General features: G+C 43.7%; 1 protein-coding gene across 4 annotated transcripts in view; it reads left to right on the top strand.

Moving 5' to 3' along the window:
* AGPAT4 (1-acylglycerol-3-phosphate O-acyltransferase 4) overlaps positions 1 to 27,978 on the top strand; it is a 193,619-nt gene that overhangs the window by 33,507 nt on the left and 132,134 nt on the right. The window contains exon 3 of one of the 4 annotated variants that reach the window (XM_058435648.1): positions 319 to 436. The exons of 1 other annotated variant lie outside the window; for it this stretch is intronic. The gene's annotated coding sequence lies outside the window, so the exon portion shown is untranslated. Of the gene's footprint in view, positions 1 to 270; positions 437 to 12,592; positions 12,731 to 27,978 lie in introns of those variants that run through there. 2 more of the 4 variants (XM_058435649.1, XM_032162026.2) reach the window with 2 other exon arrangements.

The raw sequence follows: 27,978 nt of genomic DNA, 5'->3' as shown, positions 1-27,978 counted from the left end.
TGTATCTCCAGCTAGGTGGACTCCCCAGGAAAGAGTGACATCTCACCACTGAGCCACCTCAGGCTTTTCCAGAGACAAGCCTTCTCTAGGCCAGTCATCAGTGTCACAGCTATTTGTTCTTGGGATTTGTGGCTCTATATTCACATGTAAGAGGCCAAGGCACCCACGGGGAGCCACAGGCACCAACAGAATACACTGAAATCAATCTTGCTGCGACTGGGGCTACAAGCATGGTTACTTGGCTCACCACAGGTATTTGCTTTCTTTCTTTCTTATTTATTTATTTATTTTAAGACAGGGTCTTGCTCTTTCCCCCAGGCTGGAGTGCAGTGCTGTGATCTCGGCTCACTGGAACCTCCACCTCCCAGCTTCAAGCAGTTGCCCTGCCTCAGCCTCCCGAGTAGCTGGAACTACAGGTGCACATCACCGTGCCCCGGTAATTTTTTTTGTATTTTTAGTGGAGATGGTGTTTTCCCAAGTTAGCCAGGCTGGTCTCGAACTCCTGACCTCAAGTGATCCACCCACCTCAGACTCCCAAAGTGCTGAGATTACAGGCATGAGCCCCTGTGCCTGACCGTCACAGGTATTTTCTTAAGTTGTCAGTTTTCATTCTGGAGGATCCCTTGGAATGTCATGTGTTTGGGGATGAAATAAGAGAGGAAATTATCAATATTGCCTGCTAAAATGACTTGTGCATCTGGACAAAAAAGAAAAGGCAAAGGAGACAAACCCCTGAATCTACTTAGTGAGAAGGTGGAGCAGGGAAGGGAACTTGGTGCCCGAGGCAACAGGCTTTAACAGTCTAACTTCCCCGGTGTTAGGTCCAGCTCTACTTACCCTTGTAGGAATTCTCAGCCTCTTTGAGAACTTCTTAGGGTTAGGGCCTAACTGCCCTGGAGTTAGGTCCAGTTCTGCTTCCCCTTGAAGGAAGTTCTCAGCCTCTCTGAGCCTCAGTTTCCTCTTCCATAAATCAGTGATGCTATATCAAAGCATAGCTTTGTGAAACACAAAAACAAATGAAATACGTATGCAATATACTTGGCATATGTTTCTGTTTGTTCTTCCCGGAACAGGGTGAGTATACAATAAACTACAGACACTCTCATTCTTTGGGATTTAATTCTTTGGGATTTAAGCCAACTGCTGGGTTTTTGTGTTGTTTTTCAGCTTTATTGAGGCATAATTGACAAATAAAAATTTGATATATGAATACATTTTAAAATGCTTACCACAACCAAGTTAATTAATATATCCATCACCTCACATAATTCCTATTTTTGTGGTGAGAATGCTTCAGATCTACTGTCAGCAAATTTCGAGTATAGAATGCATTATTAACTGTAGTCACCATGCCGTACATTAGGTCTGCGGAACTTATTCATTTCTTAACTAAGTTTATGCACTTAGACAAACATCTTCCCATTTCCTAGATGCTGGGTTCTAAGAAAACAATATAACAATTGTCCCAAGAAAGAAAGAAATTCAGGCCAGGTGTGGTGGCTCATGCCTCTAATTCTAGCACTTTGGGAGGCAGAGGTGGGGGGATCGATTGAGCACAGGAGTTTGAGACCAGCCTGGGCAAAATAGCAAGATCTTATCTCTACAAAATAACAACAACAACAAAACACTAGAAAAATTAGCCAGGTGTGGTTAGCCGGGCGTGGTGGCGTGTGCCTGTCGTCCCAACTCCTCGGGAGGCTGAGGTGGCAGGATCGCTTGAACTCAGGAGTTGGAGACTGCAGTGAGCTTTCATCTAAAAAAAAAAGAAAAAGAAAGAAAGAAATTCATTTTCCTTAGAGGTTTACTTTTGCCTTAATGAATGTTACTCAATGTTGTGAATGTTTAGAAATCAAATAGGAATTTCTGTATGAAACCTCTGCTCATGCAAGATACTTGACTGTTTCCACAAAGATACTACAAGATCAGGCTGCACTCAAAGCAATACTCCAGCCAGTGTTCTTTTTAGCCAAGTTACATTCATATAGGATGTGACCTCTTTCTAGAATCAAACTGAATTATGAATTATGTAAGTAGTTCTTGGCAATATTTATCAAGCTGGTCTTCAGAGGGTTAGTATCAAGTAGCAGAGGCATGATAAAATATATTTTTACTGTTAAAAAGAATGCTAAATTATATGACATGTTGTTATAATAAGGAAAGGTGTCAAAACAGACCCAAGTAAAAAAAAAAAACCCAGAATAATGGTAAAGGTTGTCTCAACAAATGGAAACTGTTATAGTGTATGCCAATCATATCACATAGGCCAGGCTTGCCTATGATAGTGTTTCTGAAGCCCTTTTCAGAAACCAAAGCTAGAATCAACTTCATTCCTGGGTAACCTGAATAAAGAGAAATCGATTTTAAAATTAGTATAGGACTGGGAGAGACTAAAATCTGTTGTTTTGGAGGGAGATCTAGAGTTTTATCTTGGACAACAGATGGAGAAGTTGGAGTGAATAATTTTTCTTTTTAGCTTTTTAATTGAAATCACATGAATACAAAAAAGGGCACAGACCATAAGTGTACACGTATCAATGAATTTCCCCAAAGCTCATACAGCCATGTGATGACGACCCCAAACAAGAAGCAGAATATTACCAGCACCTCCGAAGTCCCCTTCCTACCCCTCCCACTCCCCACCCCACCTGCATCTCCAAAGGTAACCACAAAGATTTGTAACATTATCTTGACACACAGAAGTTTTAAACTTCTCTTGGAATCGTAGAGTGATAATTTTGGGGTCCAAATTATATTTGTGATATTTTTTCATGTTGTTGCATTTAGCTGAGTTCTATTCATTTTCATTGCTGAGTAGTATCTTACAGCATAAGCATACCACAATTTATTTACTTGCTGTAGTTTTTATGAATATCAGTTTTTTTGCAATTGTTTGCACTCTGTCGCCCAGGCTGGAGTGCAGTGGCACGATCTCAGCTTACCACAACCTCTGCTTCCTGGTTTCAAGCGATTCTCCTGCGTCAGCCTCCCGAGTAGCTGGGATTATAGGCGTGCGCCACGATGCCTGGCTAATTTTTTTGTATTTTTAGTAGAGATGGGTTTTTGCCATGTTGGCCAGGCTGGTCTTGAACTCCTGACCTCAAGTCATCTGCCCGCTTTGGCCTCCCAAAGTACTGGAATGACAGGCGTCAGCCATAGAGCCCGGCCCAGTGCTGTTTATAATGGTGTGTGCTTAAATGTGGAAGTGACAGGTCACAGGTATGCCTATCTTCAACTTTAGGAGAACCCATTGCATGACTTTCCTGTTATCAGTTGCATTCCTTTTCTTTGCTCCAGAAATGTGAACTCCAGTTGCTTCATATTCCTGCCACAGCTGGTGTATTTCATCTTCTGTATTTGAATCATTCTGATGGATGTGTTCAAGTGAGATTGACCATCTTTTCTAATGTTTGCTGGTGGCTGGGTGCTGTGGCTCGCGCCTGTCATCCCAGCACTTTGGGAGGCCAAGGTGGGTGGATCACTTGAGGTCAGGAGTTCACAACCAGCCTGGCCAACATGGTGAAACCCTGTCTCTACTCAAAATATAAAAATTAGCCACACATGTTGCCAAGGGCCTGTAATCCCAGCTACTTGGGAGGCTGAGGCAGGAGAATTGCTTGACGCTAGGAGGTGGAGGTTGCAGTGAGCCGAGATCACACCACTGCACTCTAGCTTGGGTGACAGAGTGAGACTCCGTCTCCAATAAATAAATAAATAAATAAATAAATAAATAAATAAATAAATAAATAATAAGAATAGGTTTTACACAAGAATAAATGTAAATGATAAGATAGATAAATACTTTGAAAGACCTTAAACTTCACATGTAAGGTACCAAAAATTAAAACTGATATTCATAAAAATTATAAAATTTTCAAAACATTTTTAAGGCATTAGCAAAGTGGTGACGAGTATTGGTACATTCAGTAGTGCATGTAGTTAGTCACAAAACCCTCTTCTTCTGGGACTTCATCTTAGAAATTTAGCCAAAAGAAGAAAAATGTGTGTGTTGTCATGGTGGTATACTATAGAGGTAAAGAATATGATCTCCTCAGTTAGGCACACTTGACTTGAAATCCTGCCTCTGATATTTACTAGCTAACCTGGAGGAAGTGACTAAACAAAGTTAAGCTTCAGGTCCTCATTTATAAAATAGAAAAAAATATATCTGACACAAAGTGCTTAGTGCCCATTACATAGAAGCCAGTGCCATTGAAGAATGAGCCACAGTAGGTGAAGGCTGGTCGCCCACAATATCCCACAGGAGGGCAATTAAGAAAAATACTACATGCTAAGTAGGTAGAATACTTGAAAAACATCGAGAAGATAATTAGGACAATTCTGATAAGTTATTGTGTTTAGGTTGTGCTAGGTAAAAATATGGTAACAATTTTCTGTATCCACTATGGTTATAGCTAAATAAAATATGCATGCATATAAACAAAGACTAGAAAAGAATGTGTTAAAGAAAAAGGAGAAAGATGATTTTATGGAGACTTAAAACTTTTTCTTAAATGTATGTATAATGTATAAAAACCGAGAATAAAAGTGATGTCTAAAAGAAACTCATTTGAGTTATAGGAGTGGAAACAGAATGTCCCAACTGCCCGTGGTAAAACGTGACACAGCTGGGTGCAGTGGCTCACACCTGTAATCCCAGCAATTTGGGAGTCCAAGGCAGCAGGATCACTTGAGCCCAGGAGTTCGATACATGACTGGGCAATATGGTGAGACCTTGTCTCCACAAAAAAAATTTAAAAATTAGCCAAGCATGTTGGCTCACATTTGCAGTCCCAGCTAGTCAGGAGGCTGAGGAGGGACGATTGCTTGAGCTGAGGAAATTAAGGCTGCAGTGAACCATGATTGTGCCACTGCACTCCAGCCTGGGCAGCAGAGAAAGGCCTTGTTTCACCAAAAAAAAAAAAAAAAAAAGATGCAAGCGATAATGTTCACTCATTCAGTCAGCATTTATTGGACTCTATTGTTCCAGATCTTTGAAAACAAGTATCTTGCCCTCACAAACTAGTAGGGAATAAACATATAAGAACAATCAATTCAATTCTATTGTGTGAAATGCATTAATAGAGATTAATACAAGGCAACCCTATCTCTGACAGGAGTTGGGCTGATGGCTTCCTGGAGGGGATGGTAAGCTAGTCTTAAAGGCTATGGGAGGTTAGCTAATTGATGAGGGGTGAGGTAAGGGTGGTCCTTGGAAAAGTATGTGCTGTGATGTGAAGAACATTCCCACCAAAATTCATGTTGACATTTAACTGGCAATGTAACAGAACTGGAAGGTGGGACCTTGAAGAGGTGATTAGGTCATGAGGGCTATGGTCTCACAAATGGATTAATGCTGTTTTGGGGGAGTGGGTTTGCTATCATGGGAGTGGGATACTGATAAAAGGGTAAGTTTGGTCCTCATTTTCTCTCTGTCTCTCGTGCATGCTTCCTCACAATGTGATGCCGTCTGCCACGGGTTTACTCTCCCAGATGCAATGCAATACTGTTGGACTTCGCAGTCTCTAGAACTGTGAGCCAAGTAAACTCCTGTTCTTTATAAATGATCCAGTCTGTAGTAACTGGTTATAGCAGTGAAAAACAGACTCAGACAGTATGGAAAGAGATAAGAGATGAAACTAGAGAGAGAGAGAGAGAGAGCCAGATCATGAAACGTCTTGCATGTCACTCTAAAGAATTTGACTTTTCTCCTGAAATAAAAAGTAGAAGAAGAGGTTTCTTTGAAGTCATTCGAGAGTAGAGGGGCCCTGTACTAACCCAGGAGCAGTGGTGGTGAGAGGAGAGGACTGTGGAGAAATATCTTTGAGAAGAGAATTAACAGGATGCTTCGGGGGCTGTGAGGGAAGAGAATTATTAGGATGCTTTAGGGGTTGGTGGGGGGGGAAAGAAGCAAGAGAACAGGGAAAAATAGAAGATAACTTCAAAGTCATCAGTTGCACCAAAGTGTGGAACTAGAAAGTTGGGAAATTGGACTCCAGAGAACTGGCCAAACTGGGGCCAAAAGATTTGTTTTTGGACTTGTTCAATTTGAGCTTCCTTTAGGACAGATAAAGAAGATATTTACCAGGTTGGATAACTGTCTGAGGTTTAGGAAAAAAATGCCAACTGGAAATATAGATCTGAAAGTTACCTGTATATTAATGGATGGGGTGAAGGGAGGAGGAAAGAGTGGTCGTTTTTTGAGGTTCTACATTATTTCTGGTGCTTCACACATTCTGTCTCATTTGAACATCACAACTAGACCAATGAATTTTGTGTATAAGGAAGGTGAGTCTCCAAAAGCTTAAGAATTAGGACTCTGGTTGCAAATGACAAAGCTAGCTTAATGGTAGCATTTCTAATAAGAATACAGGGGACTCTCGCGTACCCAAACTCAGAGAGGAGAGCAGCATGTTCTCATTTTTGTTTTGCACAACTCATTTTTGCAAAGGCTGTGGGTGAGAAGCAGACTGGAGGGGGCAAGAGCAGAGACACGGAGGCCAGCTGGGATCCTTTTCTTTTCTGCTGCCTCTCTTGCAAATCAATCTTGAAGCTAAGTTTCATTGAACTAGACATAGCTTTGGCTTTAAACCAAGATAAAATGAGCGATCATGGAGAAAAGATCTCCTATACCTTCTGCCAACTTTTGTCTGATAGTTGCCTAATTTCAGTGCTATTTTTTGGGTGTAAAACTGACTCTGTCTGTATAAACTCAAAACGCATGTACTACAGATGGACTTTTAATGACACTTCGTAGAATGATCATGAGTTTAAGTAGAAATTCTCTTTTTACTCTTTCATGTTAATAGAATTTTGTTTCGGCCTTGCCTTTGGATCTGAAATCCTAGGGAATACAGTGGAAAGAATTCTGTGGTGAGAATCATTAAACACTGAGTCTAGTTCAGTGCTGCGTCCTGTTACTTGTGTGACCCTGGACAGGCAAACCCAGCCTCCCTGGCTCTGATCCATCCTCTGTTAAACGAGGGATTTGGATTGACACAAGTACTTCTCAAACTTTAGTGAATCTTCTGGGGATGTTGTGAAAATGCAGTGTGTGATTCACCAGGCCTGGGGTGGGGCCTGAGACTCTGCATTTCCAACAAGCTCCTAGGCGATACTGGTGCTGCTGGCTCAGGGTCACACTCCAATTAGGCCACCCTCCAAGGTGCCATCATGCTGTAAGCTATAACAGCTACCAAATAAAGAAAAGCATTACGTCAACAATGGATAACAATAAATACTTATTTTAGAAAATAAATACAGCTTTTTCTTTTTTTGAAACAGGGTCTTACTTTGTCAGCCAGGCTGGAGTGCTGTGGCATGAACACAGCTCACTGCAGCCTCGAACTTCAGGGCTCAGGTGATCCTCCTGCCTCGGTCCCCCAAGTAGCTGGGACTACAGACATGCACCACCATGGTTGGCTAATTTTTGTGTTTTTTGTAAAGACAGGGTTTTGCCATGTTGCCCAGGCTGGTACAAATATAGCTTTAATTTTCTGTTTGTAAAAGTAACGCATGCTTATGAAAATTGTTCTAAAAATCACATACCATGCCACGACAGTAAAAATCATTCCAAGTTAAATACCACTTGAACTGATGTGCTCTACTGTCACTTGGCTATGAAGAATACAAGTGTCACTTGGCTATGAAGAATACAAGGTTTCAGTATTGGCATCGTATTACCTTGTCTTTGAAAATCAGGTTGTGAAACTGGTATCTTTTTCAATTTGTTGCCAATTAGTTATGCATTAATTGATTTGAATTCAGTTCCTTCTGTTGTGGTAGATTTGCTTCTGCATCGTGTGATTTCAAGTTGCTCGTTGCCTGAATTCAGGACAGGGTAGTGGATGGCTTTCTGGGGTCATCTCAGCCAGGCTGAATTGACCTGAAGATGTCAATAAGAGAAAAAAGCTAAGTAATTATCAAGAACAATTTTTAGCATAAAATTCAGTGTTAAGCTTCATTGAGAGCTAATCAATAGAACCGAAGGTTCTGTAAATACATCCATCTTATGGGAATAACTTAGGTCATAAGCATTGTTGGCAAAGGAGGAAATTTTTCTTCGTTCCTCTGCACTTTCCCCAATGATATTAATGTTACATCTCTTTGATTGTACTTGAAATGATTGTAATAATAACAAGAAAGCCTTAAGAGTTTGTTGGTCATAAAAACATATGACATTTTAAAAACTTGGTTGGGTTTTTATTGACATATATAACTATGAAATATGAGATTATAGACCCCAAATATCAAATTAACTTTAGCATTTACAATTTTCCTTTGTCTCCCCTAAGCAGCCACAATTTCCAATGTAGCACATAATCATAGTTGCAAATCTATATCTTCATATTTTATAACTTGAGAACATTTTTAAACTCAGTGTATAGGTTTGTGTGGATATTGTATCAATGTTCACAACACGAGGCAAATGGAAATAAAGCAAAAATATCGTTAATGTGTAGTAACATTGTGCTAACAGAATGGGCAATTTGTAACAATGCCATCAGTGACTCTACTATCTAGCACAACAGTTAATACATAGTGTGTAAGTTCACATTTCAGATAAGTGATAGCCATCATTTTAAGTACCAAAACTTAGGTTTAAAGAAGTTTCTGAGATATGCAGAATTCTACCTGTCACTGGGCTTTGAGAATATGTTACTCCTCAGGACTCACCGTGTCATAAGCATCACTGATTATTTTTTATGTCTGTTCTAAACTGCAGAAACAGTTTCAGAAACCCTGGGTTATTCGGTTTTTAGTCCTAATCTTAATACTGTGAAAGTCACACATGTTCATCCATTGTAGAAAGTTCTCCAAAGTGCAATCACATATAAAGAAGCAAATAAAAATCATCCTCAATCTCACTCTCCAGAAGTAATGATTATTAACAGTTTCATGATCTTTTAACACACTGCATTAAGTTTCCCAGAGCTGCCATCACAAATTACCACAAATTGTGTGCCTTAAAACAACAGAAATTTATTCTCTTACAGTTCACGGGGCCAGGAATCTAAAATTAAGGCATCAGCAGGGTTGGGTCCTTCTGGAGGCTCTCAGAGAGTCTGTTCCATGTGTCTCTCCTGGTTTCTGGTGTTTGCCAGCAATCTTTGATTCATAGACACATCATTCCCATCTCTGCCTCAGCCATCACATGGCCTTATCCTATGTGTGTGTCTTTCTGCATCTTCTCCTCTTTTTTTTTTTTTTTTTTTTTGAGACGGAGTCTCGCTCTGTCGCCCAGGCTGGAGTGCAGTGGCGCGATCTCGGCTCACTGCAAGCTCCGCCTCCCTGGCTCACGCCATTCTCCTGCCTCAGCCTCTCCGAGTAGCTGGGACTACAGGCGCCCGCCACCACGCCCGGCTAATTTTTTGTATTTTTAGTAGAGACGGGGTTTCACCGTGGTCTCGATCTATAAGGACACCAGGTATTGGGTCTATAGCCCATCCTAATGACTTCATCTCACCTGATTAAACATCTGCAAAGACTCTGTTTCTAAACAACTTCGTATTGTGAGGTTCTGGGTGAACATGAATTTGTGGGGGACACTTATTCAACCCACTACACACACTGTAATATATATTTATAGAATCATGAAAAGGGGACCATAATTGATATATAGCTTAGTTCCCTTTACACTTAGGACACCATGAATTTCCCTAGGTCTTTCAAAAATAGAATTTTAATTTTTTGTAGAGTGTTTCATCATATGAATATTACATCATTTCCATAGCTAACCTGCTACTTCAAACACTCAGATGGTTTCCAGACTTTACTATTATAAATGGCTCTGATGAATATACATGTTCCCAGATCTTTGAATTTATCTCTGCTTATGTCCTTGGTATAAATTATTCTGAGTTGAATTATTGGATTAAGGGGTATGAACATTTTAAAGGCTCATGAAAAATCTTGTTTAATTGAATTCCAGAGATTGTATCAATTTGCCATCACCAGCAGAAGAGAGAACCCATGGCATTGCATTCTCTGCACTGCACGTTCTAGCTTTTTGAGTGTTGGACAAGTGACTAGGCAAAGAAATAACATCCTTACTTCGTGATTTGTATTTTTATGTAAGGTTGCCTCTTTATTTACGGACCACTTATATATCTTTTTTAGGTTACCAGTTTATGATTTGTGTCTCCTTTCCAATTTGTTTCTACTCTCTCCAACTTCCAGTATTTATTTCTTACCATCTCACCGATGAGTATACTGTCCACCCCCACCCCTTTTAGAGTCCACTGTTAGCTAAGAAACTATGTAGCTGTATCCTCCCTCTCCTTTTCCCATTCTCGAACCACCTCTGAACCTTGTGCAAATGTCAATCATCGCCTCCATTGTGTCTTCACTGTTTACATTTCGCTTTCCCTTCTAAGACTTTGAGCACTTTTGGGCGATTTCCATGTCTTATCTGTGTTTTTGTGTCTTCAGCAGCTAACACGGATGCTCAATAAACATTCATTGAACTGAATTGTTACGTTGTGACCTGGAAATATTCACGATTCCTTGTATAGATGGAAATAGCTAAATAAGGGCATGTAAGGATAGACTCTAAATGGCACTCAATAATGTGTATAGGGCCAGGCGTGGTGGCTCCCCGCCTGTAATCACAGCACTTTGGGAGGTGGAGGCGGATCACCTGAGGTCAGGAGTTAGAGACCAGCCTGGCCAACATGGTGAAAACTCATCTCAACCAAAAACACAAAAAATCAGCTGGGTGTGGTAGTGTATGCCTGTAATCCCAGCTATTTGGGAGGCTGCAGCACGAGAATTGCTTGAGCATAGGAGGTGGAGGCTGCAGTGAGCCGAGATCGTATCATTGCACTCCAGCCTGGGCAACAGAGCAAGACTCTGTCTCAAAAAAAAAAAAAAAAGCATAGGATTTAATCCATGAATTTTGAATTTCTATGCTAAATTTTTAGAAATAGTAACTTTTTCTCCCATATTTCTCGGCTATATCTGAGATAATTGAGGCTGAACAACATTGTCTAGATAGCCAAAGTGTTAGCGATAATGAGCATAATAATAATTGTAATGTAATAATGGAGATCAGGATAAAAGTTACAATTGTCCAAATTTTAAATTTCCTTTCGTTTCCACTGAAATCACTGACTGTACTTACAATATTAGCAGGAATTTATGCAATTTGTAGGTTTTGAAATAAATTACCATTCAGAATTCAACCGTGAAAAACAGTGTAACTCTACTTGAAAAACACTTTGAAAAACTCAAGTTTCCACCAAACCTAGAAGCACATGGGTCGTAAAACATAGTTCGAAAAGTTATGAGAGATGATGACTACAAGGAACTTTTTATAAACATCTTTTATAAGCATTACTCTGTGGTCAAATTTATTTTCACATGGATATTGAAACAAGTTATTGCCACAAATGGGTTTCTGTTCTGATCCCCCTTTTTTTTTTTTTTTGCCTCACATATCCTTCCTCTTCCACGCCATTCTGCTTCACTCTCCCTCTCTCTCATCACAGACAAGAAAAATGCCACCTCCCATAGGACCCACTCCAAACCCTGTTTCCTGAATGATCAATGCCTTCCCCCATCGCGATCAAAAAAGCACTTTCTATTCTGTCTTCATGACACACTGGTTTTGACACTTGCATAGCTCTTAGTAATTCTGCAGTGTGCTCAGGCTATTTGTGAGCACATGTATTTTTCCTTTATAGATTATAAACATCTAAAGAACAGGGTTAACCCAGGAGTCAAGTAAATAGTTAAATATTATTTTGACAATGGCTGTAATAGTGGACATTTGAAAGGAATACACCTCAGTATTTTGAAATTGAAATAATTTTCTAGATCCTGGCATTTCTGGACTTTCAACAGCCAGAATTGTGACGACACTATTTTACTATAAAGGTCTGCCCAGACCCTGTCTAATACACCTGTGTAAATGTCACGTGCATGTGATCATGCGACAGTGTGTGTGTGCATGCCTGTGCACGTCTGTGCAGTGGTAATCAACCATGGTGCCAGGGTTTGAAAACAGAAAATACATCAATCGATCTCCAAGCTTCTTTCATCCCAGTTCTTAACATCTCAATCTCTTGAGTGCTGAGGCTTATTTTGTTTAAGATGCTTTTGGACTCTTCTGAGTGCAACGCAATCTCCTTCCAGCACAGCGGACCGAGGAGAGGTGAGGGGAGAGTTTTGAGGGTGGGCATATTGATCCTATGCTTGCTGAATTAAAAATGAGCCAACTGAGGACAATTTCCAGGTTGCAACACAGACGGGAGCCGGAGTCTGGGTTGAGGTTGGAGGAGCCGTTAGGGCGCAGGGATGCAACAGGATTTGGGAGAAAGGGGAGAGAAGCAAGGCCACTTCTAGGGGGCTTTGATTTTTTTTTTTATCCTGGCAGCTTCCCGAGCCAGATTTCAAAAGCGATGTCAAACGTGAAGCCAAATGAAGCACTGCCTTACACTAATTGGAAGGGGAAGGGAGTGACTCATATTACACCGGCTCGCTCTTCCCTCTCGGCAACTGCTAACTTGTAGCTTTAAAAGGAAGTGACATGGGTGGGGAGAGACGTCAGCTGAGGACCACTTTTTTTTTTTTTTCTTCCTGAAGGGTCCACCCCATGGGTGGAGTCTCGCTTTTTCTTTCCAGTGTTGGCTGACTTACAGCTCTTATAAACTAGTGGCAATTTCTGAACCCAGCCGGCCCCGTCTCAGCTTCTGGTTTCTAAGTCCATGTGCCAAAGGCTGCCAGGAAGGAGGTATGTGCTCCCGGTGCCGTTCGCAGGCACCTTCCCCGCTGGGTGTGGCTGATGTTTGCATTCCTCTTCCTATCATATTTTTCTCTCCTGGGCTGCATTTCCTTAGGACCTCTGGAAGGGGTAGGCTCCGGGGGAGGGGGAGTGCAAGGCGGGCGGGGGAAAGGTGCAGGGGGCGCCTGGAGGGAGGCGAAGAGAGGCTCTGCTGGTACAAAAGGACCCTCGCTTTGTGCTGGGCCGGGTGAGCGTCCCTTTCTGGGCTGTGATTTCAAGCTGCTGTTCCTGGCTTCACTTACCCACCCACCCAGCCCCCTCCCGGGGCTAAAGCATTTTCTCTGCTGTAGACGAAGCTGGGCGGGGGGTGGTGGTGGGGGGGGAATGTGCCTATTACATATTGCTCTCTTTTGTGTCATGCAACATGTTCTTCCGTCGCTGACGTTTCTATGGCAACCACAAAAATACTACACAATATGCAGCCCCGATATACATTGATTTATTTGTATTTCGTGTCTAGTTTGCAGCTTTCTGCTCTGCTTCTTGCTTTGGTTTGCTCAAATCCAGCATGGCTTGTGGCTACCCCTCCTCACTTTCATTTTGGTTTTTCCCTATCACAGGAGGGGTGGGGGAGGGGAGTTGTCAAGGAAACAGGCATTGGTAATTACCTCTCTATTTACCTAATTTTCGGCCTATGAATTTCTCCATATCGAGGAATTAAAAAAGGAATGCTTTGATGTTTATGTAAGTCTTCAGTGTCTGGTCTTTTTTTAGAAAACCTAAACACTTCTTAAGATACGATATTGATCTTGTGGTCAAGCTGAGGGGGAATTAATTCCTTGCAGGAGGTGAGATCATTGAAATAAAGTTTTAGACAGCATTGGGGAATTCGCACTGATAAATGTGATATTGCCTGCCCAGGTTTGCCTAAAAGCTTAAATATTTAAAAGACAGGTCTTTGCTCTCATCTGCACTTATTTAGCTGCAAATCTTAAGTTCAACAAGTATGAATAACAAATTAACTGCCTGGCAGGATTCTCCGTTTTTCGTTTTCGTGCATTGTTCTTAGATGGATTAGCCACGCTAGTCACTCTCTTCAAGGTGAGGGTTGCTAGACTTTTTCAAAACTGTGGAAGGATTAACTCAGCTGTGATTAGTCAACCACTCTCAGTTGGAAAAAAAGTATCTTGAGAGAAGGGAGAATGTGTGTGTTTGTGTTTGTGTGTGTGTGTGTGTGTTTAGGGAAATGGGAGGCAGGCAGGGAGAACAGGGCACATCTTGAGTTCTACGTTAAAAGGATTCCATCTTCTGAATGTTCTCTATGGGGAGAAAAATTGATATTCAGAAAAAATATGAAATGAGAAAATTATCTACTTAGTAATAAGCAAAGTTAAGTATAATTAGAATCAAATAACACATCTCTTAGAAAGACATAGTCCTAGTGGGCCTCTTAACAGGTACCGGCTAAACTGATGCTTTTATTCAGTACGTCTAAGTGTTTGATAAGGGATACCACTCTTTTGATGGCATCCCAAATAATTAGCTTTTATAAAATAGATAAGTAGTAATCCCATTCTTGACTCTTAAAATTATCTATAATTTAAGATAAACATGTGTGAAGGTCACTTAGCCTCATACCTTCCAGCTGCTAAAGCCAAAATCATTACTTATAAACCTCCAGCAACCCTGCCATGTGGAAGCAGGAAGAATGGGTGGTTTCAGTGAGGTTCTGTTTGCTGTGATCCTTATCTAAATATGCTATCATCTATGTCTTACCAAATCTGCTATAAATCCAGAGGTCCTAAGTAATTCAGGTAGAAAAGTTACCTGAAAATGGGGCAAAATAGCATGGCACAAAACAAACTAGAGCTACGTGGAGTTAAAGACGAGAACTATTTAAAGGGCATAGCACATAGAAAAGTATTACTAAAAAGAATATGACACTCATTTTGAAAAGCACATGTTAGTACACAGAGAAACGGTTGGATTGTGAGTGTTTGATGTTTGCAAAGAATTGTGAAAAGCAGCCAGGCTGAAATTACTGTTTTTCCTGCCTGAAAATGGTCCTCAAGGGCAGATTTGCCACATGACCTTCCAAAGCAGATTGACAGCATGTAAGTCAAAGTCTGCGATGTCGGTTCTCTTCAGTTTCCAGATTCAAAATTTCACAGCAAAAAGCCTAATGGAATAGAATTCAAAGGAAAAAGAGCAAGACTTCCTCGGAAGCACAGCCAAAACAGAAACAACAAAAAACCCAAACCCAATAAACAAAACACGGTCTGATATTCAGATGCTGAGTAGAGGTTAAAACATTTAGCAGCTTTGGTCTGGGGAAGGTAAGTGGAGCTGTGAGTATAAAGTAAATGTAGGGTCCCATGGATGAGGCTGACAGAGGTGACACCCAGAGGGTGAGTCAGTCATCGTTTTATTGGGATTTCACTGTCTGCAAGGCTCTGCTGTGAAATTGGTGAAGAAGGCAGCAGTTGTAGTCTGTGCTCTCAAGTTTAAAATCCAAATGGGTGGCGAAAAGAAGAGATGAGCACCCAGCTGGAAGGAAGGGGGAGGCAACAGCCAGTCAAGGAGATGCAATTAGTATGAGAAGAATACTAGTGGGAGAGTCTTCATCCTGCCGCTGAAGGTTTATAGGAGAGGAGGCAGACGGATCAAGGGAAGAAGGAGACGGTGTCCTAGATAGCAAAGGTGGATGGTAAGAAATGGATCATGGTTCAGGGTTCTTAACTCCAAGAAGGGAGAAGTCAGTCTTTAGTATAGAAGTAGAGCAGGTATACTCTGTGCTGGTTGAAAGCATAAGCAGATGTAAATTTGGGGACAGAAGTTTTTAATCAGAAAAAGAAAGACTGTTAGAAGACTGAACAGAAGGCAGAATCCTTCCTAATCCAATACTTTTTTAGCTTCAGCTTAACAACAAAAGGCCAGACTTACACTAGACTTTAAACAGGTACGAAACTGGGTAAAACGGAACCAGGAACTTACCCAGAATGTCATCTTCGTAATTCCTGCCATTGCCATTGTTTTAAATTATTGGATGCTCAAATGAGGGTTTGGTAAATGTCACACATTTTGTGCAGTCTCCTTTATTCTGGAAAGGAGGTCTGATGGTTATGGGACAAAGCCGCATTCACATTTCTTTCTTTCTTTTTTTTTTTTTTTTTTTTTTTTGAGATGAAGTCTTGCTCTGTCGCCCAGGCTGGAGTGCAATGGCATGATCTCGGCTCACCACAACCTCCCCCTCCTGGGTTCAAGCGATTCTCCTGCCTCAGCCTCCCGAGTAGCTGGAATCACAAGCATGTGGCACCACGCCCAGCTAATTTATTTTTTATTTTTTTGTATTTTTAGTAGAGATAGAATTTCACTGTATTGGCCAGGCTGGTCTCGAACTCCTGACCTCAGGTGATCCACCTGCCTTGGCCTCCCAGAGTGCTGGGATTACAGGCACGAGCCACCGCGCCCGGCCCACATTCACATTTCTGAATGGTGTTTGACATCTAAATCTTTGGAGAAACACCTTTCATCACTCACATTTTGAAATATAATCATAATAATCATGTAACATTTCCTAGAGCTTGGGCAACTCAAATTCATTATTTTTTGTGTGAGAATCAGTTTGGAAAGGAAGCACTGGAACTCTGAAATCTGGCTTCACGCGTGGGCTTGGGAAGGTCTGCAGTCGCTGCCAGGCTGTAGGAAAGAGGAAGCTTAAAGCATGAACTCTTTCTTCAACAGCTGTTTATTATGTGTTTAATAGGTGTCAGGTCCCACAGATGCAACTGTGAGCAAAACAAGATACAGCTGAAATAGTTATAGTTTTCAAATGGGTTTACAAGGGAAACCCCGTGACTGGCAGATACCCATTTTCTTCTATTGACTGAATAAGAGGAAATATCTTAAAAGGAGTATAATTTTTTTTAACATTATCATGGAACAATCCATCTAACCTGTCTGCTTTTCCTTGGCACACTCTTGCCTCACAAAGATTTCCCATCGGCTTCGTTGTTTGTCTTTATTTTGTTTCTCCGATCTAATTTGCTGTACTCCTTCCTTTGATCCTAAGTCCTACCTTTCAGTCACCATTCCTTCATCCATTCACACATGCATGATACATCCATCGGTCCTCTATCCACCCCCAGTCCCTTCATTTATTCAACAAATAATGTTGAGTATCATGTCTCAGGCACTATGTATTACAGCAATAAACGAGAAACTGGTTTTTCCTTAAAGAAGCTTAAGAACTATCAGGAAGACAATGTGGAAACAGCCCCTAAACCATGTGGGTATGACTATTTTTGCGGGTTGGGCAGGGTCTTGCTGTCACCCAGGCTGGAGTGCAGTGGCGCCATCATGGCTCACTGCGACCTCTAACTCCTAAGCTCAAGCAGTCTTCCTGCCTCAGTCCCCCTCCTCCAGCAGCTGGGACTGCAGGCGTGAGCCCCCGCGCCTGCCCTGGGGGTATTACTTCTAATAGAAGCATTTATTGGCTAATGAAACAGGATACTTCTTTCATTGAACAATTTTATAAATTGTTCACACACAGCATACACTGTGCTGGGCAGGGAGGGATCAAGTGGTTAGCTGTTGACTGTTGTCCATTTTATATATTTTTTGTATCTTCCATGCTGGTTGAGCATAAGGATGGTAAACATTTGTTAATTAACTAAATGGGAAGAGTGGAATTTCTAACGCTGGAGACACAGAGGAAGAGAAGTCTTGTGTATTCTCTTTCTGAAAGAACAAGCTGAGAGAGAGAATCTCTCAAGGTTCCCATTCATAGTGAATTACTCATAGATTTCCCAGTGACAACAGCTCCACCCACATGGACTCAAAGTATAGCATTTTAAAAAAGAAAAGCTACCTGCGTCCAATTACATACCCATTAGTTCACTGAATATCCTCATGTCCTTTGGAACTGATTTCCCATAATACACTGCAAGTCTCTGTCTTGCTCTGCTAAAAACAAGTGGGTTTCAACCCCCTACAGCTTTCTTAATAGTAACAGCAGTGCATCCAGAAACTAGTGGAGGCTCTAGAGACCCAACACGAAGAGTGTTGAGACCTCGTTGCAGCACTTTCTCTTTGTGTTTTCTGATGTCATGAAACTCTTCTTAGTAGAATCATTTTCCCCCACTTAAGTTCCACCGTCAGCCTGGAAATTATATGGGCAACATGACAAAGTTCCTCTGGAAACCACACTCCTCTGCTTGGCTGACCTTGGGAGAAAACATTTAGCAAGTTCTTCTTTTTCTTGGTTATTTTAAACTCAGATGATATCAGCATGAAGCTGTTCCCAATAACTCTGGTTGGCACGGGCATCTCTGCTCTCTTTAGGTTAAACATCATAACTACTTCATGGTCATTTCTGTGTGGGATCCTCCAAGACGAGAGGTGCATTTTGAATTTTATGGTAGTTTGAAGCCAGACACTAAAATTCCTGTAAGGAGAGGGGAACAACACACACCAGGGCCTGCTGGAGAGTGGGGTGAGGGGAGGGAACTTAGAGGATGGGTCAGGAGGTGCATACCTATGTAACAAATCTGCACATTCTGCACATGTATCCCATTTTGTTTTTTTATAGAAGAAAAAAAAATTCCTGTAGGAGATGATGCCTCAGTCCAGGATATGCCAGGTAACCTGCAGAGGTCATTAGAGGCACTGAGGTGACTGGCTGACCTACAGGATATGGAAGAATGATGACAGCCTGCCTTCACTGAGGGCCTCCTATGTGCCAGTACATGGACTTCACATTTATTAACTCATTTTAGCCTCATAACAAAGCTAGCATGGGAAAACTCTCATCATGCTCCATTTTACAGAGAGAGAAAGTAAAGATGAGGGAGATTAAGCAACTCAGCTAGGTCATAAGAAGGAGTAGAGCTGAGATGTGAACCCAGATCATCTGGGCTCTGCTTTCCCCTGTACCTTCACACCTTGCCACGGCATATTCCACAGTCTATCTCCCATGCCCAGTGCAGAACCTGGCACATAACAGATATGTAGTAAATTTATTTTTCAGTTGTGTTTAAAATGTTAAAAGTGAGACTGGGCTTTCTTTTAAGAGGCCAGTCTTACTTTGTTGCTCAAGCCGGCCTTGAATTCCTGGGCTCAAGCGATCCTCCTGCTTCAGCTTCCCAAGTAGCTGGGACTACAGGTGTGTACTACCGTGCCCAGCTAATATTTTTCTTTTCTTTTTTTTTTTTTTTTTGAGACAGAGTTTTGTTCTTGTTGCCCAGGCTGGAGTGCAATGGTGCAGTCTCGGCTCACTGCAACCTCTGCCTCCCGGTTTCAAGCAATTCTCCTGCCTCAGCCTCCTGAGTAGCTGGGACTATAGGGGTGCGCCACCACACCTGGCTAATTTTTGTGTGTGTGTATTTTTAGTAGAGACAGGGTTTCTCCATGTTGGCCAGGCTGGTCTCGAACTCCTGACCTCGAGCAATCTGCCCAGTGTGGCCTCCCAAAGTGCTAGGATTACAGATGTGAGCCATTGCGCCCAGCCCCCAGCTAATATTTTTCAAATAATGAACAAATCTCTACTGTGTAGACCTTTGCATGCCTTTCATCCCAGTTGTTAAAAGCAGCAAAATTACTGCAAGAAAGGATACTATTTTAGAACTTGGAGAAAAACTAACAGCAGTACTTTATAAGACAAGGTACTATAGTTTTCAGGGAGTGTTGTTTTTATTGTGGTTTAGCCAGAGGTGGTGGGAGAAGGGAAAGGGCCTTGTGATTAAAACCATCTGAGTGACAATGCAGTACATACATTAAATTAAAGATGAACTCTTCTCAAAACCAATGTTTAACCAAGGATTGAACTTGACTGAGCAGCTGCTCTCAAGGATACCTGTGGTGGCTGCTCTCAGAGTTCCCAAGGCGGTGGATGGATGGAGTCAGAGGCTTTCTGTTCTTCAGTGGACTTTCCACAAATCCACCACTGAGTTTAAAGGCAGATTATTATCTGCAAAGACCCTGCCAGTGCTTATCTTAGATGAACTCTGAAATGAGAATGGGAGACTTGAATTGATCCTAGAGTGAAATTTGGTCTCTTGCCCATCTCCATGGGCTCCTCGTGAGCTGTCAGTCTTCTGTGGGTAGAGGTTAACCGAGGCGGATGAAATTTTAAAGAACTATCTGTCTATGCAAGCACATCTTCTTCCCAGGATACTGCAGCCATCAGCAGACAATCAATGCAATCATCTCAGACTGTGTCCTGCCTCCCAGGAGTAAGTCATCGGGCTCATTTCTTTTCTTGTCTCTTTTCTGCTGGGGGAAGGGCAGGTTGCAAGGCGGATGGTGAGCAGATTCTTCGGCCTCTTGTGTGGGTAGCCTGCATAGGAACCATTTCTATGCCTGTGAGTCCATTTCTAGCATCTGCCTCCAGCCTCTGCTTTCTTGACGCTCTCCCATCACCCCATTCATCCTTCATAAAACAGTCACTCTTTCTAGATGCATAATTACATTCCATGACAATGATTACAGTCCTCTCTTCGTAACTGCACTGGGTGCTCATTGATGGCATGGAGGTGTAATCGCATCGTTTGTAGCATAGAGCAGAGTACCCAGCACTGAATATGTGTTGTGGCCTAGAGAAGAGATGGGCACAAGAAGTCAGGTGATGAGGGTTGCCTCATCGCTGGCCTCCTGGCCAGGGCCTCAAGGGTGACATTCCTTGAGGGCGGGGTGTTTCTCAATCTCGATGTTGAGATTTTGGGCTCATTAATCCTTTTTTGGAAGAGGCCAACCTGTGCAGAATCGGATGCTCAGCTGCATTCCTGGCCTCTAACTGTTACATGCCAGGAGTAGTCACCCCACTTCTACTTGTGACAGCCAAAAATCCCCTAGAGGGACAAACTTGCCCACAACTGAGAACCACTGCTTGAAGGGGAATTCCCGGCTCTGTCAGGTACACTCAGGGATCTGGTTGGTCTGATCAAAGCAAACCCATTTCTGAGGACTAATAGGGTCCCAACCAAAGTGGCAATTCATTAATTTAAATGAAGAAATACTTTACATGGGAATTGAAAAATAATAGTAAACCAACTTAAAAGTAGACACATGGCCGCAAAGTATTCAAATATTTAGTGCTTTCTGCCCTGATAAGTCTGCGTGGGGGTCATGCTGGCACCAAGGCAGCCCGATGCAGTGAGGAACTGGACCAGGCTTGGTGGTCTGATAGGACCCCTTCCACACCCAGATCTGTGCAGACAGGCCCTCCTCGTTCCCCTCCCCACCAGCTAAGGGAGCCTCCTTAACCACACCTCCCTGGAGTGAACAGATTAACGTATCTCAGGAACAAATTGAGAGAGGCACTCACAAACCTGCTCCCACCTGGGGATTTCATTGCTGTGTCCTTGACCTTCACAGTGAGCGCTGAGCCACTGCAGTCCAGCCGTGGGTACTAATCCAGCACCCAGGTCTCACTAGTATTACTTTGCCTCCTAGCATCCATCCTCACAGTTGCTGGTATTTCAAGCCTTTCTTTCCTTTCCGTCCCTGGTGCTTCTCACTTACTGGAGGGGCCACCTTTACTTCCTTCCCAGGACCAGCACCCCGCCCTGCCCGAAGTTAGGCTTCAGCTCCCCAGCCCTGGGGGACTCTAGGGGTCCCATAACTAGTCCTGGGGGACCTTAGGGGTTCCATAACTGCTGTGTCCCTCCCTTTTGTCTTCCCGTCTCCCTTCTCCCTTCTCGCTTTCAGGCTCTCAAAGGTCGACAGAAGTGGGGCCAGTTATTCCAACTCCCCACCCAACTCCAGAATCCCCTTTCAGCGTTTCTTAGGGAACCCGTGCATTCAGCCCACGGGAATACAAAGAGGAAGCCGACCCTGCGAGTGCCTTTGAGGAGCCTGCTGCCCAGAGGGCGAGATGGAAGCCTCAGCGAGGGGTTCCCACGCAGTGGATAACACTCGCAGGGCAGGGATGCGCGTGCACACCGGGGGGAACGCCTCACCACCCCTGCCCAGTCTGGGCTTCCTGAAATACTTCCTAGAGAAGAACAGCCCCCACGTTAGGTCTGGAAGTGGGGAGTATTGGTCCCAGTGTGCACGCTTCTCAGGGAGTGACAGAGACCAGAGGAGTGGGCCGGTGGGCGAGGCGGGACAGGGCGGGAGGCTGGAGTTTTCCTAGACCACAGAGGAAGAAGGTGGGCTGGCGCGGCAGGAAGCAGAGAGAGGCTGAGCGTCCTGCAGCTCTGGGAGGGGAGGCGCAGATGAGGCACACACAGGTCTGCAAGCCAGCAGGGTTTGGCAACTTGTTGTATGGAGGGTGTCTTTGACGCCCTGAGATAGTAAATATAGGGGGGAAAAAAGGTCACTTTCCAATCATATTCTTCCCAAATGGTCACTTATCATATTACACCTTATAAGGTAATCATTTATGTACTTTGTAATCAACATGTGTTACGCAGCACTTACTGGAAGCTGTCTGCTTTGTATAGCATCTCATTTCAGCTTGCCCCCAGCCCTGTGGGTTGCCAATTATTTTCTCTAATCTAATTTGAAACTGAGGCACAGAGAGGTTAACTAACTCTCCCAAGGCCCCAGAGCTAGCAATGCCTGAGCACATTGTCGCTAAATATTGTAACAGAATCACATGAACTTGCATTTCATATTCTTGCCTTTCCTGAAATTTTCCTGAATTTTCTTTTAGGGTGAAAAGACTTCCCATTGTTTCAAAATGTGCAGAAACTTCCCATCACAGACCCCCAAATCATGTGGAAATCTGGAAGTTATGTAAGACCAAATGATGTAATGAAGATGTTGTGGTGTTACTAAAATCCTCATTTGGCCTCCATCTCTAGAAGAATAATAGGGTTAAAGTTTGAGAGGAGGTGGGGGGAGAGGACCAGAGAGATATTTTAAATGTGCCCAATTCTTTTAATTATTTATATTCATTCCAATTTTTGCCACATTAGGACTTACCTCCTGCTTTCCATTCCTTCTGTCTTCCCCAATGGCTGAACTGTTTTTTCTTGTTTGTTTTTGTTTTTCAAGAGAGTCTCGCTCTGTCGCCCAGGCCAGAGTGCAGTGGCATGATCTTGGCTCACTGCAACCTCTGCCTCCCGGATTCAAGCAATTCTCCTGCCTGAGCCTCCCCAGTAACTGGGATTACAGGTGCCTGCCACCACACCCAGCTAATTTTTTGTATTTTTAGTAGAGACAGGGTTTCACCATGTTGGCCAGGCTGGGATTACAGGCGTGAACTACCGCGCCCAGCCTGTTATTTGTCTTTTTAAAGAGAGCCTGGTCTTCAGCAGCTTCTCTATAGCTTTCCTCACCAGGGAAAATGCACCTTCGTTAAGCATCTGAGGTGGCCGGGAATCTTGGTGGCGGGGTGGGGTGGGGCAGGCAGGTGTGAGAAACACCCCGCCCGCCGCCGCCGAGAATATGCCTGCCTTTGCTCTTTTTCCTTCTCTGCCTCTTCTGATGGTCTGATGGGTGGATGGAGGGTGGCTTGGGTCTGTCTCTTCTGCCTCTGGTCACTCACCTTGGTGGGCCTTCGCCCGCTTTCTCTGGAATGGCCCAGGGCTTGCTTTGCTCTTCCTGGCCTCTCTTCCTCTGTCATTCTCTGGAGACAAGGACTGGCCGCCTCAGCTCTCATGGCTTGCTGGCATCTTTCATCAGCACTGTTTGTGACGTTATCCTCATGTTCTCCTAGAAGTTTTTTGCACTGGAGTTATCTTTTGAACTTGAAACAAAAGAGGCACGTGAAATGTGCCAGTTCAAGTCCCAAGAAGCTACCCAAAGGGTGCCCCTCACTATGAGGGTCTCACTCCCCCATGGGACTGAAGAATAATCGGGCTGAAACCTTCTGAGCAAAGGAAGAAGTGGGGTAGAGCTTGCAGTGGGTCAGAAGGGGAGAACTCAGCCCCTAACAGCCCCAGTAAGCCTGTGTCTTTACAATAAGACGTGGAAGGAGGAACTCTGGGCTGGGGACTTTGCCCAGGGACAATCAAACCAAGTTTTATTTGCTATGAGAGAATAATGAGGAGGGGGAAAAAAAAAAAAGGAATGAGCTAGTAGCTGTGGAAGAGTTTGGGGTTTGGGGAGCTCACACACAGCAGTGGGAAGCAGCCTCTGTGTGGCGGGGACAGACCGGCCACCATGGCTGCAGCTCCATCACGCTTTTCAGGTCCCGGCAGCAGAGTCTAACCCGTGTTCTCAACATCGCCTGCACATGAGGATCACCTAGGACGCATTTTAAACAGGCCTCCCTGGGCCCCACCTTGGACCAACCAATTCAGGCTCATTTTTTTTTTTTTTTTTAAAGTTCTATAAATGATTATGGGCTGAGAGGACTGGAACCTCAGGATAGAAAGAGGGTGGCTAGCAAGAAGAGGGTGACTTTGGAAAAAAAAAGAAACCCAGAGCCAGGACCCAGGCCGTGGTGATGGCACAGTGACGATAATGATGACCACGGCGACATTTAAGATGATGTGCCAGGCAAAGGCCTACGGATAATCCTCACCACAAGCCCTGGACTAGGAACTCTTCTTATCTCCATTTCACAGATGGGGAGCCTGGGGGTCAGCGTTCCCAGGGCTGCACAGCTCATACAGGCAAACTGGGTCTCTGGCCCAGGAGCCCCTACCCAGGTGTGAAGGTCAATGCCTGTTCACTCTCCAGCCTCTTTGGATATGCAGCATTCACAGCTCTGTGCTAGGAAAATGCAGTCAGAAGCCGAAAGTCCACTCATAGAGAAAGAGAAAAGGAATAAAGAGGGCAAAACCAGGCGGAGGAAACCCCCTTAAAAACATGCATTCCTAGAAGAGAGGTAGAGCTCAATTACTAACTTGTGCCATGTCAAATGTAGTTTACAAACACTACATGATTAGCTGGATTTGTGGAAGGTAAAATATCCCTCCTTTGGCTTTGTTAATGATGATGCCTTACCTGATCACAGGGTAGCAGCTACATCCCTCTGACAGGTCCTATCATGAGTCAGCCATGAGCCGGGCATTTCCCTGGAGCAGTGCGGTGGATGTGACTGACCATTCAGTTCATTCATTCTGTGGATATTTATTAACCACCTCGTACGCCAGGTCTGTGCTGGGAGCTGTGGATATGATGGTGAAAGACACTTAGCTCCTCAGGAAGCCTGCTTTGTGGGATGGCAGATATACACACGAAGGGAAATAGCACTTGTCAATATCATGTGGCCCAGGACTGTGCTGGGTCTTTTCTGTTGTTTGTCTCATGGACTCGTGCAGTGAGTAAGTGGCCACATTCTGTGACAGTGAGCTCCATGGCTGATAGAGAAAGGGCCGTGAGAAGCAGGGAAAGATGCACCTGACTGTTCAGCGGGAGGCAGGGGGGAGAAGGAGCTGGCTTAAGCAGGGTTTGGAAGAATACACATGTTTGGCAAGTCAACAGTGGGAGAAAAGGGGGAGGGAAGGGCATCAGGCAGGTGGAATGGAATACAGGAGCTCAGGCACCAGAGTGAGCCCTGTTCAGGAAATTCTAGAAGGTGAAGACGTGGTTCGGTGTGTACTCCTCTAAGGAGATCTCCTGACCTCCTCATGGCCCTGCCTGGTATTTCACCAGGTGTTCTAACCCTGACGTTTATTTATTTTTTCTTTTTTTTGAGACAGGCTCTCACTTTGTCACTCAGGCTGGAATGCAGTGGCTCAAACACAGCTCACTTCAACCTTGACCACCCTGGCTCAAGTGACCCACCTGCCTCAGCCCTCCCCAAGTAGCTGGGACTACGGGTACACACCACCACACCCAGCTAATGTTTGTATTTTGTGTAGAGAGGGAGTTTTGCCATGTTGCCCAGGCTGAATCCTGGTTTTTTTTTTTTTTTTTGAGATGTAGTCTCCTTTTTGTGGCCCAGGCTGGAGTGCGGTGGCACAATCTTGGCTCGCTGCAACCTCCGCCTCCCAGGTTCAAGCGATTCTCCTGCCTGCCTCAGCCTCCTGAGTAGCTAGGACTACAGGTGTGTGCCACCACGCCTGGCTAATTTTTAGTAGAGATGGGGTTTCACCATGTTAGCCAGGCTGAACTCAAACTCCTGACTTCAAGTGATCCGAATGCCTCAGCCTCCCAAAGTGCTGGGATTACAGATGTGAGCCACTGTGCCAGGCCTGGGTTTTTATTTTCAAACCACGCTGCACATTCCAGGAGAGTAGCAGTTAGTCTTGGACTCTACAACTTGAATTTCTTATCTTGCTTTCCTGCAGTTTGACGAGCTCCTTGGGACTGGTCAGTGTTCATTCCCCAGGCTGGTTCTTTCATAGATGCTGTCTGCAGGAATGAAAGGCATCACCTATGGAAAGGGTTAAGAGAAAGTGGACACTTCTGTGTGTGGTGGGAGTAATGGCCCCTCCGTCATCCTAGCAGTTCCCTGAAGCCTGAAGCAGTGAGAGGCTGCTGGATCCCACTGTGCTTTTGTTAAAGCCCTGTCCCCACATGCTGTTCTTGGCTTGTTATAGTGGCATGCAGTTCACGTCCAGAGACTCCCCAGCCCCAAACATGTATAGCGCCAGGTGAATGGAAGTTTCTTCCAGTAATGGGTCTGAGAAGAGAGGCAATAACCAGAGTGTGACTCAATGGTGAACTTATGACTCAGCCCTGGGGGTGCAGCGTGCACATAGATACCATCGAGCTAGGTGCTGACATTGTAAAAAGTGGACCCCTGTCCAGAAGACTTTCATTTTCTTTTGGCAGTTCTTAACTCGCTTCCTGAGTTGGTCACATTTGAGGAGTTGCCCTGTTGGTAAGCTCAAGGTGCCACTGAGCCAGAGAGTCCTCCTGGGCATGTGACCTGGGACCCCACACTTGGGGTAAGGCTCTGCTCTCCCTTGTTGAAATTCTTGATAGTTTTTGAAAAAGAAACCCCATATTCTCATTTTGACCAGGCCTGGCAAATGATGTAGCCTTTCCTGCATTGAGTATAGAGTTAGCGAGTTTTCACACGTGCTGGTAGCGTGGCGCACGTGTGAAAACTCACTAACTCGAGACTCAACCAACTCCAGACTGCCCTGCAAAAGACCGGGTGGCTCTACAAAAGTCCGTGATCACCAGCAACTCAAAGCATATGCGCTACGCACAGCCAAGGTCATATTAGGACTATCTCAGTATAGAAGGGATGATTGGTGCTGTTAAAGCTTCAGGGGTGCAGAGATCTGTTATACAGCATTGTGACTATAACTAAGAATAAGTGTATTTAAACAGTGCTAAAAGAATAGATTTTAAACTTTCTCATCAGAAGAAAAATAAGTATGGGAAGTGATCGATACGTTAGTGAGCTTCATTTAATCATTTCACAATGTAAACATATAACATTATGTTGTACACCATAAATATGTACAATTTTTATTTGTCAGTTGAAAAGAATTTAAGGCCGGGTGCGGTGGCTCACACCTGTAATCCCAGCACTTTGGGAGGCTGAGGCAGGAGGATCACTTGAGGTCAGGAGTTTGATACCAGCCTTGTCTACATGGTGAAACCCTGTCTCTACTAAAAATACAAAAAATTAGCTGGGCCTGGTGGCGGGCACCTGTAATCCCAGCTACTTGGGAGGCTGAGGCATGAGAATCTCTTGAACCTGGGAGGTGGGGGTTGCAGTGAGCCTAGATTGCGCCACTGCACTCCAGCCTGGGCGATAAAGTGAGACTCATTCTCAAAAAAAAAAAAAAAAAAATGCTTGTGGTAAAATAGTCCCCAAGTCTTTCACATCTAGCCATGTGATTAAACTTTCAACCAAGTCTTGCTACAACCTAGCTTGAATAATGACTCTCCGTGGATGGTGTTTCTGTGTTTTTTGCGGGGAGTGGGGTGGGGAGAAGAAATAAGAACCATCTCCCAACATATATAGGTGGTGAAGTCTAAGGCTGAAGTTGCCCCAAATAAGAGAACTCTCCTGTTTTCCAGGACTGTGAGAGGTTATTGCTCTCTTGCGTCAATTTTAGTTGTGTTTTTTCTTTCTGTATTTTGCTTGTCTTATGATTCAAGACATGAACATAAATATACATTTGAAAATTTCCACCAAGAGGTGGAAAAGTTTATAGATCCAGAGAAGATAACTTTGTACAAAACAAAAGTCTAAAAATGGTTGTTGGATACCCTCAGATATTTGGAGAATCTGCCAACCCGTTTGCAGGAAACTTGTTTTCAAATGAGAAAGGACAGAACAGCCTGAAGATGGGAGTGCAGTCATTTTGAGTTACTTCAGTTATTGCAGCCAAGGGAAGTCACTTTTTAGGGAAGAGAATGGACATAGGGTTTTCATCTCTGAACTGCCACTCTCA

Source organism: Hylobates moloch, unplaced genomic scaffold (assembly GCF_009828535.3).
Source record: "Hylobates moloch isolate HMO894 unplaced genomic scaffold, HMol_V3 SCAFFOLD_2, whole genome shotgun sequence".
NCBI classification, from domain to species: Eukaryota; Metazoa; Chordata; class Mammalia; order Primates; family Hylobatidae; genus Hylobates; species Hylobates moloch.
This window is presented reverse-complemented; position numbering and strand designations above follow the sequence as displayed.